Below are 13,683 nucleotides of genomic sequence, written 5' to 3'. Positions count from 1 at the left end.
CCCATTTTGAAACGAGGAGTGGGCGAGACCATGATCAAAAGATCCGACGCAAAGTACAAGAAACAACACCTAATTTGATCTCATGATGAGTTTCATAATTGGTTTAAGGACTGTTGCAGTTAATACAGTATGGCTGAATACGATAGCATACACAACAGCACAATGACTTGTTCTTATTCTAAGGATTTTTACAGAGCAACTAATTTCATGGCTGAATGGATGCCTTTATGAATTAATAAACCTACCAGTAATTACGATTTATGAATGCATCATTTTATGGAAGTACTTGATAGTCGTGCACGCCTATTTACAAGAAACTAGCTGTGCTTTCATCATCAGTAAGCCGTTAGTCGAGACACCGGAAAGCAAGAGAGAGATTCAAAAGCCGAAATGGTTCAGGTCTTTGCAAACATTTCCCTTGCCGTTGTCAAGGTGGCCCTCATATCAGAAAGACATCTTAAAGCCTCGTTCCTCGGCCTCTCCAACGAGAGACCTGATTTTGGTGCGCTGTGCGGTGTATGGTACTGTGCATGTTCATGTATTTGCATATGCCCTTGGTTGTCGGTACTCGATCTTCATGAAAGCAATGAGTCATGACATTATATTCAAATCTGGTATTAGCTTTGCAACGCACCGTGCGTGTAACTTCATTTAAAATCTGTCTGTCTGTCCCACATGACTTTGGTCAGTTTTCCATGTTTGTCATTGCATGGTTCTTTCCCGACAAAGGCTAACAATGTATAACAGCCGAAGAAATGAGAGAGGACTGGTCGCAGACATTGGTCCTTGTATTGCTCATACTAATTGCCTCATAAGGCAGACAGGTCGCGTCGGTATGTTTCACACAATGTAATTATGAACCGTTTATCTGAATCAATTTGCTGTGTAAAGCCCACATTATAATTTACCAGCCGAAAGATACATGGCGGTAATGGTGTGCTGAATTCAAACCCAACGTTTTGCATAATTCACAAGTAGATTAATGGTGCTTTAAACGCTTCTGGGCTGACCCGCATATTTCCGTTGACGGAATTAATTTCAGCTCCCATGCGTTTGCGTCAAGCCTAGTGTCACGACGGATCTCGCAAAGAGGAAGAATCCTCCTTCGAATGCAGAATTTAATACCTGTCGTACTAAAACTAAGGTAATCTCCGTGGAACGTCAGATTCTTTCAGGTGTACCTATTCGAGTAGCCTCCATTTACTTTTCTTTTCTTTTTTGTCTAAATCATCAGAAAGATCGCTGTCCTCAAGCTAAAAGCACATAGCGTTTGAGACAAATAGGTACAAAAATCATGCCTGAGAAAGCACGTATAAGAAGGTGATTTCATGTCAATTGTTTACGTTTTCTTGGATGTATGCGGACTCTTTCTGGCTCAGATTCAGCTAGTTTTTGCCACTTCTTGGGCAACTGAAACAAACTGTCCAAAAAGGGGACTTTCAGAAATTGGAAAATTCAGAAAAGCGTTCATTAAAAAACGTAAACATATCCATTAGTGGCGGGAGAGAGACTGCAGAGATTGCCCTGCTTTTCTCTCCAATGACTCGAACTCCATTTGTTTGCTGCTGTGAGTCGGAACTCGCCGCTGGCCTATATCGTCGCGCTGTCGCTGGCGGTGAAACGGTGAAAGGGTCGTGTGCGGCCCTCTTTTGTGCCGGAACCTCCAACATACACGGTAATTTCATTTTTTAAATGTATTTTTTAATCAAATTTTCAGGCCAAGAGCAATGGGTTCCTTTTCTCTCCTTGAATGAAGGGTCACAGTTCCTGACCCAGATGGACGTGCGACAATCCCCTCCTTATTTTTGAATAAAGAATTCAATCAGGAGAAACCGTCATTGTGATAACATGAATGCCTCCTAATTGTTAGTTAATGAACGAACTGCACCCCACTGCCTTATTTCACATTTCCTGGATGCAAGCTAGACATAAGTAGACAAACCTTTTAACACCTTGTTTTTCTCAGTTATGATTTTTTTTTCAGTTATTTTTTACCCTTGGGCTATGGGGCGAAAATTGGTTCGCAGCTGGACGACTTCAGGCGTGCATCCCGTAGGTGATGTTATTACAATCCAGCCGAGTTTGAAAACATGATAAATATATTCCAGCTGCTGGGCGTTCTCACTGTAAGCACATTGACCCATCCTTCTCTCTACATTCGAAGGAGTGAGACTAGGAACTAGACGTTTTAGGACGAAAATTACTCTGAATTTGGAAAATATTTCAGTGGAAAGGTGAGTAAAATCTCGCTCTATTCCGTTGATTAAATTTCACTCAGATCGTCTGGTCCCTAGGTTCAATCAGAGGGACTGAACTTTCACTGCATTGCAGTAAATGTTTCACTCTTTGGAATTGAGAGAGCTGTTCTGTTAATGGATAAGAACAGATTCCGTCAGGGTATCGATTTTACCGCAAGATGTAATTTTACTAAAACGGTCTGCCGATGGAAAATACTATTTTGTTTCATGCCCTAGATATTTATGTTGCGGGCATGTCATTTTGTACTGAGCCAATCAGAGCGTCTCCAAGTGTGGTATATGTGTGAGATGTTAGGTTTACGGCAACCTCGAAAACATGAAATTATACCGTCAGGTAGCTTCTTTAGTATGCATCTGTTTTGCACATCAACATCACGGTATTACTGATAATTGTTTTCTCCACAGACCCCGGAGTTTATTTTGTTTACTTGAAATGCCATATTCAGTCCATCGTAAGCAAACTTTTCAGTAAACAGAAACGCGTCATGGCTCTCTGAAATGTATAGTGTTTGAATGTGTCAAATGCTTTCTCGATTACCTTTGCAGCGACAGCGACTTCTAAAGTTGCCTTTACACTCAAAGATGTTGACGGACGAGGTGCAGTATTACAAACCGCACGGCGTCCTGGTCATATTCATTTGCCTATCCCAGATAGCTAGCGGACTGAATTTTGACTTCCCCTATCTTCGATGGACGCGACCAACTATTATGCACCCTGTAGCTTTTGAACCGCTGCCCAAGCCCTGGAGAAAGCAAACGAAGTAGTCTTGGGGTTATGAAAGCCCGCCGATCCCGCGACCGGCACGCACCCATCGATCGACTGGAAGGATGTTGCAGGCCAACCAGCGGCAACTTGAATGCAGGGAAGCGCCCCAAGATCGACCTCCGTCTAACGGCTCGTGCCAGCGGCGGCAGCGCCTGCCTCAGGGGACCTCTATGCGGCCTAATCTATGAAAGTGCTCGTCCCATTTACTTTTTTTTCATATATACATGTATACCTCAAATTACCTTTGGATTTCATCTATTTTTTTCCCGACTGGTTTATGCAGACACCCCTTAAATGGAGGTGTGGAGGGGATTGTGCACGAATCGCTAGAGGGGTCAAAAGCATGAGCGTGACATGACTGGATGACTTAAATGAATGCTAACCTCAGTAATGTTCGATGCATATGTTTTTGAGAATGATAATATCTTGTTCCGGGTGAAAATTCATATCTGCAGCGACCACGCATTCTTGAATTTTCTTTTAAAACATTTATCAAACTTTTCTTTCCTTAGTTTGGTCTGGTATTGGAGAAAATACAATGCCACTTATGCCGTCACGAGTCACTTCAGTGCCCGCTTGAAAAGTGTTCATTTCCGTAAGAAAACTGGACATCGAGGAGACTTTGAAACTGCTATCGGATATTACGATGAGCAAATACCAGCGTCATTTCGTCTGTTATTCTTCTGAGACATCGATGTTATACACAGACGCGGTTGTTTGGAAACTTCAAGCCTGGGTCCCCCGGCCCAAGCGTCTGTTTCCCATATCCCGTCTGAGATCCTGAACAAATCGTCGTTGTATTTGTCCAGAAATTGAACATTGCAGAGCAAACACGCCATACGCGCTGTGCAAACGTCGGCCCGGGACCCTCTCCCTCCATCCCCGTGACAGCCTCAGAAAATGATGCAATTTGACTCGTTCGTTGAAATCAGGGGGGCTCTGGAGGCGGGCCTGTCGTTTGTCCTCATCGCTGCCTCGCCTCTCCTGTTGTCTCAGCACACACGAGTCCCAGGTGGGTCCGAGCGTGGGCAAGTTTGCAGCTGCCATTTATTGTCACCATGGTACCTCTGAACCTTTTCCCCGCCGCGTGCGCGGCGAGAACTGTCAGAGCGGATCTGTGGAGGGGTAACAGTCAAAGTCTCTATCGGATGTTTTCTTCCCGCCGGTTGCTTCACTCTTTCTAACAACGACGATGTGAACTCTGTGAGTGCTCGGCGGACTTTGGTCAACACAAAACACCTGCATTGGAACGCGTTCTTACCGCCTCCCTTCCGTCTCCCCGCCCACAAATTGACTGGAGGTACTGCTGCCCCGACGCTTTGACAGCCGCCTTTCTCGTGCGTGGGCAGGAAACAAAGTTTGGAGAATCTTGAAGTTCGGATTCCTGGCGATTTTGGTATCGACTGGTTTCACAAAGTGACGTCTACAAACATCTTTACATGCATTTAGGAACAATTCCGCCGAGAAACATAGTTGACTTTTTAGCAAATTTTGAACAGCATAAAACATTCCTAATGTCAGTCCAAAATCTTTACAGTTCACCGAATTACCACTATCGCACTGATTCCGCGTTGCATTAGTTCTTAAGAAAATGACCGTTTGTATCAAACAGGTAAGTTTGCCACCAACAACTTGCTTTGGAAAGACCTTTTTTCAGCCAAGGAGAAGATGGTCAATATCCGCTCGCGCAACATCGGTACATCTGCATGTGATAGCTTTGACATACTGACGATTGAAGTTGAGCTGTTTGCCTATTGGATAACAATGAACATGTTCCCCAGGCTTCTAAATTCAATTTGTGTTTTACCTTATCTGATGAAGTGATAATCAATCGAGGGATGAAAATATAAAAGCTGATTGCCCACTCTGAAATTGGAAAGCTATTTGTGATGAACTCATGGTGGAACACTTGATTCTGAATCGTTCTTATAGGCTATAACGTTTGTCCGTATTAGGCCTGTAGCTTTTTATCCGATACAAGTCGCTTCAAGGTATTTCTGAAACTTGCACAAACAACTTTAGAAAGATGTTTAATTCAAGTGTTTCTTGTTACAGGAGAGAACTTGTATACTTTACCTTATGCTGTTGAAAAAAATCGACTCTCAACCGCCCCCTAGAAAAAAAATTCGAAACCGAAGCTAGAGATGGTGGAAGCTGCCACGATCTGAATTATCCATTGCGTATGCAGCTGTCAGCTGCTTGAGGCTGGGTGGCAAACACAAAGTGCTAGGCCTATGTGATAGTTATTGTAGACGGCGTTACTGCAAAGTGCGAAGACTGGGTACAAAGTTCCCCGACCAGTGCGAATCAATTTACAGGTTTTGTCAAGTCTGATCAAATTAGGAGACTAATTTGGTGGGGAGTTCGACTCCTGCAACCGACCATATATATATTGTATAGTAGTTAGCTTCTTGTTAGGAGCTAGGTATGTACGTCGAACTCTGCGTACGGTTGAAGCTTGACAGTCGAGGCAGGTAATTTTATCATCGGCCCTGCCTTGTATGCCTCTCCAATCACACATGTAACCATTCAATTTAAAACGTACGTTTTCTCGGTCTTTTTCTCTGTCCTTGCTCTTCTTTTGTCCTCTGTTCTCTGTTTTTCAATGCAGAGCAAGAAAATTAAATACATGTACTCCTTAACTTATCTTACCTACACTGACTGCCATGCATGCGTGTGTGCGTGCCTCTAAAAGGCTATCACGACATCGATTCCTGTCATTCTGACGGAGAAGTTGTCCTCGTTGGCTGTTATCGATCGGGGAAGGGGCTCTTTTAGTCCCCATGATGATTTTTGAGCCTGTGTTCCTTGGGCAAGCCTTCCGTAGAAATGGGGAATACGCCTCAGACCGACCTTCTAGACAGACCGTCTGTTTTACAAGTGTTGGGCCATTACGGCCAGCCCATGCTTCGCTCGGAAATCTTGCCTATAGGATGCCTAGCTTTATAGAGCCCGCATCGACCAGGGGAGAAGATTGCCAAGTTATGCGAATTTTGGGGTAATTGAGTATGTTTGTTGCACATCAGAGCAAATGGACAGTGCGGATTCTTTCCACAACAATAACCTTGAAAAAAATACGCCTGTACAATCTTATCTGTGGGGTACCTGAGGCTTCCAGGAAGGTACCTTACCTGTACATTTTGCTGTTGGGTCTCGTTTTTTGACATGCCAATCTATAATACATTCTAAAGCTGTATTTTGTATTATACCATAACCATAGAATTCTTGTCCTTAAATTTGCCAGTCACCTTAACGCTTTTTATGTAGAACTGTATTTCCAATTTCCTTACCTGGCTTAAGCATTTCACTCTTTACAAATTGGGAAAGCGGCTGATAGTGTCGTCTTCGGCTGGAAAATGTCAACTACCTGCACTTTTTTCCAAAACTGTTAAATTTTTATGACTAGCCTACAGAAACAGTCATATCCTTTAACAACATTCATCAAAATGTTGAAAGAAAAGGAAAAATCAAAACAGACTGATCTTTGGTACTGTTATGAAAGGACGTTCCCTACTTCATGTCAGTTTAGTGCTATCTTGTTGAATTTAAGTTGTTCTTTATTGTATTTGATCGTAGTGTCATACCCACACTGTGGTAACAGTAGTCCGTTTGTCCCTATTACGTTTAAAAGGCGCAAGGTAAACGATTTGTCCGTTAACAGATAACACGGCCTCAGTCTGCAATAATGACAATGCAACAAGGTTAAAGTTCATATCCCGGAACTGGTGGCGTATTATCCAACAAAGGCCAACTGCAATCCGGTGCAGCCGTACATTTGTTCCGATTTTACCAAAAGCCCTTGTTGTACGTTTAGATAAGAAATGACTTTCGCATTTGTTGACAACAGTTTCTTAAGACCTACCGTTCTCGCCGAATACCACATTTTCGATTAGTTGTCAGTCTTTTTCATGGGTTGTGCATAGGCAGAAGTGTTGGTGCGTGGACAATGCTGCCATGAATAGACTTCATAAAAAATTACATGCACAAGGTTGTGAAATCTTACAAAATATCTGACTGCGCTGAGCTTTGACTTTTTCTCTCTGGATGTTGTCCAGAACGATGAAAATCTAAACCAGATGTGATGAAATGTGTCGTACGTGTAGCATGTGGTGATTGATTTTATTAATCGAAGGCTGGCGTACACACAATGATGACAAACTTTCCTGCCGACGGTGGTATTTACAGTGCGAAGTCTGTCAGGCCTTTCGGGTTGTAGTTGTAATGTCTCTCCCTCGTATCGCGGCTATCTAAGAGTATTTGGGATTCGAGTGACTGCGAACAAGACTCCGTTCTGCCTACTAACTACTAATCCGCAGAGCAGGCAGTTTATTTGTGCGTATAGGGGGATGCTAGCCGCTGAGATGACGCAGCCTCCTCTATGTCGTATTCCTGTCAGCCTTTAGCAACGCATCCACTCCATCACAGTCCAACTGCCGTTAGGTGTCATCCCAAAAAGCGGTCAAAAATGCTTATCAACTTGTAGGTGCTGCTGTCTAACGTCTGTCACCGTACGTTGAAGTGGCGACGTTCAGGATACGGTCTCTGCGTAAATGGGCTGGGAATCTCTGCCGTACTTCTGTGCTATCTTAGAAGAGAACGCTCAGTGTACCGCGTCATATCTGTGCCATAAGAAGTAGTGAGCGCGGTTACTTGCGTAGGACTGTTGCATGTATTTGGACGTATTTGGCTGTTATCAGTTAGATAAAATGTTATTTGAAACGCTACACCATCCACTTTATCGGTGTGGATTATATATATATACAGCCTTCCTACTGTTTTAAAAATTGGGTATTTGAGTTCTGTTTGTGATTTTGACAAGCGCAATCAAGTGTTTTGTGCGTATTTGTATCCCATTAATAACAATACAAGCACGGAGAATACAATTGACGGAGTTTCCTTCGATGTGCACAGCGGTACGTTAAAAATGTATATACTCTTTTGTTTGTGTCCCGTGAGCGGGAAAGCCCTCAGAAATATTATACTAAGTTTTCGCCCACTTAATACGAGAACTTGTAGGTTATGCCCAAACTAATTCGCTCAGTTTTGCTATAGTGGACTACACTTCAGTTCTTGTGGGATTTACCTGTCCGCGGACCCGTCTGTGACGTGAAGGGCTCCAGAACTTAGGCTCACGACGGGAAGCGGCATACGGTAAAGGAACTGTGCTTCCTGAAAGCGAAACCTCTGACGGTGCAGGCTCCTTAGAGTACCGGACATCGTTTCATCTTCACAGCGAGCTGTCAACACTTGGGGAATTATCGCGTTGTTTGCACCACTGACAGAGGTTATTACACGTCGTGGTTTGACTTTTTGGGTGTATTAATATTGCCCACTCCAGTTCGAACGGGGCAGGCATGCAGCGCATGCCGCGTTTCGATGAAAGCCATCAGCGTCAAGTTGACTAGAGGGAGCCAGATTTTGCAGATGCGCTTAGAACAGAAGGAGAAAAGTTAATACAACGTATAACGATTTGTGGCACTGAAGTGGACAGACTCGAGTTTGGTAGAGCAAGATTGTCATCTTGGGACAGGGATGAGGGTTCCCCTTCCCCTCCATTTTTTTAAATTCTAATGAGGGGTCCAGGACGTTAGCTCTGCCCAGGGCCCCCAAGCCAGTTTTGGGCGATGCATCTCTTAGGCACGACCAACCTTTGAGCAATGCCTGCCCGTATCCCGTGGGAACGCAACAAGAGTTAGCAAAATATTGCTAAGAGTGTCATTTGAGACGAAGACGCGAGGACATTGCAGGCCGGAATGTATTGCATGCACCGGCTTGCCGTCGGGGCGCATCTCGTTGATCTTAATCCAGTGGAGTAAAAAGGGGGCAAGGAAAAAATATAGAATGACAGAATTAGAGTAATGTGTGCAGAAAGCTAGACAGGATGGTAGGCCCTCCGCACGGTAAAAAAAACCCTGTCTTGATTTGCTTGGGGTACTAAGTTTGGTATGATGACAATAGGTCAGATGTAAGCCTTAGGCATGCTCGAGGTGTCTTCTTTGGCTGCTGTTGCGTTGATTATGATGAGATGTGAATTCCATTCCATTGTGTTTGTTAGCGTTGGGGGGGCTTGTTTGTTGGGATATTGGTTTTGTTTGAGATAGTATACGATTTTGGTTCACTGATTTATATATATATTTTACAAATTTCCTGAGTACGATGGACATATCAATTGGGGCGAATTTTGTTTTTATTTCAGAGCATGCGGACAGAATTAAAAATTAGTTGCATAACGGCTAGAAAGACGTAAAAGGGAATTGACTGGATTATCCTGTTTGACTTTGTTCTGATTGAAGACTTTGAATCGGTATTCGGTACTCGCTTTTACGCGTCGTTAGGGTGTCTTGCTTAATACCACAGCAGACGGGACTAAAATATCACGGGTCTGTTTACATAACCAGCGAACTAAATACAGAGAGCCTCTCATGATAAATGAAATTTTCGTACTATTTAATATTGTACTCTTTGTACGATAGATATGCCAAGGCTACATTTGATGCAGTCGTTATCGAAATGGTGCAGGAAGAGTTTATCCCATTCTTTGCAATGCTGTCAAACTTGCTTTTTTCATATCAAAAGAATGCATTAGGCCATTAGGCTATGGGTACATGGCGGTTTAAATCCACTCTGACAGGGCATATGCCATCCATTTGTCTTGATTTATCGCGAAGATGACTTATGCGTTATGATGAATACCGCCAGAAGATTTCATTCTGGCCTTTTTCAATCGTCAACCGTTCGGTATAAATATGTCGGGTCCAAATGTGTCGGTCTGGCCACAGACTCCCCATCGGCGTCATGTACTTGCATAGAAGACGCCAAGTCGAAACAAAAACGGTACACGTTTGCCTCTTCGCCACAACGAGAAATGAGATGTAATTAAAATCTAGTGCATTTATCCGCGTGGTATACACTTGAAGTGTGGCTGATGGCTGAGATGAAGCTGTGTACTGTTTGCACAGCCTTTGCTCATAAAGTGCAGAGCTGAAGGTGATCAGATAATTATTGAATCAGCCATATTTGATGCCAAAGGATTTCGCAGAGGCAGCACAGTCCGTGTAAAACAGTTGATCTTTCCTGAGATATTTGCCATGGTCTTTTACTAACCTCCTCGTATCGGAGAAGGGGCTGACCTTCAGCCAACCTCACAACTGCAATATTTACCCAAACATGGCGGCAAATGCGCTGTGCACAGACATAGGTACAGGGCACATACGGTGAGTGATTTGTGTCGCCGCACTCAATTATGGGGGAATTTACACCTATCTGGGGCCAGAGATCAAGTTGAGTCTGGGCCTGAATCAAGGGAAGTGAATCCCTGTCTTGACCGGAGAAGATGGCTTCTCCATCAGCTGCATATTGGGCTACGTGCGAGTCGGGAATGAATGTGACAAACGCGTTGGCAGTTGGATGCAGCCTTACACGGGCTGGTCCTGTCTCGGCTCAGTCGGGGGTTGGAGGGTCTTAGCCCCTAGCTCTGCACCCGACCCCAGGATGGTCTTGCCGTGTAGGGCCAAATTGATTCGTAAATCAGTTTATGCGTGCCGAACATGCCTATCATTGGGGGCTTGCTGTGGTCGAACATGTGTTCGACCGTAAGGTTGTCCTGTTTTAGAACCGCGAGCCTGCAGTTGCTAGCCGATTGAATGCAAGTGGGTTACGATAACTATGAGAACGGCTTCCACTGCCACAAGATTTAACCAACAAATGTTGGGAGATTGGGTGCTACCTCTTTGACTTTGGCTGTGCTTCTATGTCGAAGCTCCGGTATAACCGTATTCGGCACATGTATGGAATTCGCCACAAGGACGGAGAGGCAGGCGTCTCCGACCGGTTCAGTTTCGGCGTGCAAAAATATTGATCTTCATTACTTGCATTAATAATTCAAAGACTTGCCCTATGCGTTCAGCAGGTTCACTATTTATGCGTATTTTTGATTCATTGATACCACAGAAGTACAACGAGGGTATTATATTACCAGATTTAGCTGTATTTTGTTACTTCCGCATGGCGCCCTGGCGAATATCCGCTATCTTCTTCACGGTCTGTCGGATATGTTACGATCAAGGTGAAATTCTTTATGGTTTGTTCTGGAAGGACAGTGTTGCTGGTATCATGTTACAATGTGGTTTAACATACAAACTATAAATGCAACAACGCTTCTGGCTAACACTTCCAAGGCAAGTGTAAATAAGACATGCTTGTCTAGATTGCCAAGAACCCTTGACTACCTTGTTTGTAAGATCGATTTGGACATGGTTTTTGGGTCTAAACTGCCGTCTCTTTGTCTTGCTTTTGGAGTAAATTGCATGATTATGAAAAGGGACAATGCAATGGGTTTTTGTTTCAACTTTAACCATGAGAAAAAGTACCATTGTGTTTCAAATAAACTTATTCTCAATTTTCTTTTGGTTTGTTTTTTTTTTGCCTTAAAAAACCTATTCTGGTGTCTTTTTGTGCTTATTCACATTCCCATATTCAGGAGCAAAACTGTGCTGTCATTCCAAGGAGAAAAGCTGTAGGGATCATAGACGATTGCTGTTCTAACTTTAGTGTTCTTTTGTGATTCATATAGCTGTGTAAGTTCAACGTAATAGGCCAATGAGCAACACGTTCCCCAATAGTTTTCCTCAGGGAGAGGCTCACAGTTTGTAACTGGACAATTTTAAAATGTGCAAAACAGTGCACTTCAACCAAAACCATATCAAGTGGCTTTCAAGCACTGAAGACGAGTGTAAAGTTGCACAAAACTGCATCAAGGAAAATGTTATCGTCCACACTTTAAGTTGAGAATTTCATCTGATTACGTTCTTTAGTTCATGAATTTTGAATTGTGTTATATGAATTCTTGGCTCGTTCGACCGGCCTTATTTGAAGCGAGTTCCCACCTTAATAGACATACGGTGGCTGATGGTTTAAAAATTCATCAACTAGGAATACGCGGCAGACAAGCGGACTGACCTTTCAAGATGTTCGGTACTCGCTCCTGGTAAGATAGACCAGCCGGTTTTCATAGTCCAGGTTTTATGAATCATGACGCCCATGGCTACCTTTCAAGAAACATCTTCCATTCATGAAGCAAGCTCATGCTCTTCTCTGATTGCTAAAAGTAACATGTCTTCCCGGAGTGGTTCGGGTCGGTCACCGTATGGTTTATAACCCCTAAGGTATAGGTGGCTCGAGCGCTGTCACCAGCTTTTGATATATAGTGTCTCAGTTCTTGTATTTGACAGGTACTATATGGACCAAATAAAGCTCACTTCGTGTTGCATCATCGCCAGCCGTTCCTTTGGTAATTTGAATCAATGATATGTACGCAGGTAACCGTAAGCCCACCTAATCGGGGGACTTCGCCATCGTCGAAGAGCATCTGTCTTCTAGCCTCGGCCTCCCTCGACCTTTTGGGGTCTGGGCTGGCTGCTCGGCCACATCAACTGATCGATTCCCAAGGTACACATAAATGCGTTCGATGTGATTAACGCGCCTGCGTATCGATATATAGGAACACGCAAAGAGCCTTCCCCGAGCCATTTGTCAGTATTATGTCCAGCGGACAAGCACCATAAATTTCTAAACGTGATGGACTTCGTATTATTTTTCAGAAATTATTCCTCACGCACGCTATATTCACACGATCGCGTCGCCGGCTTTGCCGGCCTCCCCCTCGCATATTTAGCTTGACGGATCACAGAACAATTTGATTCCGCGCGCTCACAATTAGCTGCTACACCTCTGCAGATACGATGAGCATAGAAACGTGCCCGATGAGAGTCGTAGTGGTAGCAGTAATGGTGAAGAACATTGATGGTTTGGTGCCCAGACATGTACATGCGTCATCAAGCAAGAGATGACAGCCGGCTTAAGAGGTTTTACGAACAAAATGTCACTGAGCACATCTGCGAGTTAGAGGGCAATTATTTGCAACAGTAACTCTGCCGCTTGGTAAATTCGTAAAATTCGAAGTTAAAACTGCAGACTGCAACGTTTTAGAACTGCCTTGTCGTGTCACTTGTCAATTATTAAGAAACTGTTATCAAACATAAAGAATGGTTTCAGGCAACCAAATTTAAACTTCCACAACAAATCTATACATGTACGTCAGTTTTGTTCTATAATTGCAAATGCCAAACTAAAGGTCCCTTTACACACGCTTGTGGTAACGAAATTCAACGCGTTCAAAATTATAGTACACATTTTTTCTCGGCCTAATAAGTTGATTACATTCAGAGCAGGAAAACACACGGTTGCTTGAGAAAGCGCTGCGTTAGCAACCAAAGCAATTTTCCAAAGATACCACGCTGAGACTGTATGTTCTGGCCAATCAGCGTTCTCGCTGGGTATGATGTCACGGTCTGTCTGCTACGTTATTGTCGTAAAATATCATTAACATAAATTTTCGAATGGGTTTCAGCTCCTGTGTCAACGTTAAGTTTTGTGCAGCATCACCATTTTCTGTAACCACTTTCAATTAGCCTTGAACAAGTTATATTTTACAAAATTTGATTAATTTTGATGGATTGCTGAGGATAATGAGGGACGCCTCGTCATGAATAACAGCAGACAGCATTATGGTGAATGGTACGCTAATGGCGTTTTCCATGAAATGGAAAATACACACTTTTGCTCGGGCATTTTATATGAATAGGGATAAAAGAAGATCGA

General features: G+C 43.5%; 1 protein-coding gene and 1 long non-coding RNA gene across 2 annotated transcripts in view; both read left to right on the top strand.

Moving 5' to 3' along the window:
• The window catches only part of LOC110977382 (atrial natriuretic peptide receptor 1-like), a 275,377-nt gene that overhangs the window by 97,610 nt on the left and 164,084 nt on the right, over nucleotides 1–13,683 (top strand). The window lies entirely within an intron of this gene.
• LOC147798402 (uncharacterized) lies at nucleotides 673–4,903 on the top strand. The gene is made up of 2 exons (XR_015426245.1): nucleotides 673–2,234; nucleotides 2,805–4,903. It is a non-coding gene; the product is annotated as an uncharacterized LOC147798402 (long non-coding RNA).

This window comes from Acanthaster planci, linkage group LG08 (genome assembly GCF_054643075.1).
Source record: "Acanthaster planci isolate LZ-2023a linkage group LG08, COTS_SCS, whole genome shotgun sequence".
Classification (NCBI taxonomy): domain Eukaryota; kingdom Metazoa; phylum Echinodermata; class Asteroidea; order Valvatida; family Acanthasteridae; genus Acanthaster; species Acanthaster planci.
Note: the sequence above shows the minus strand (reverse complement) of the source record. Positions and strands in the feature narration are given on the sequence as shown.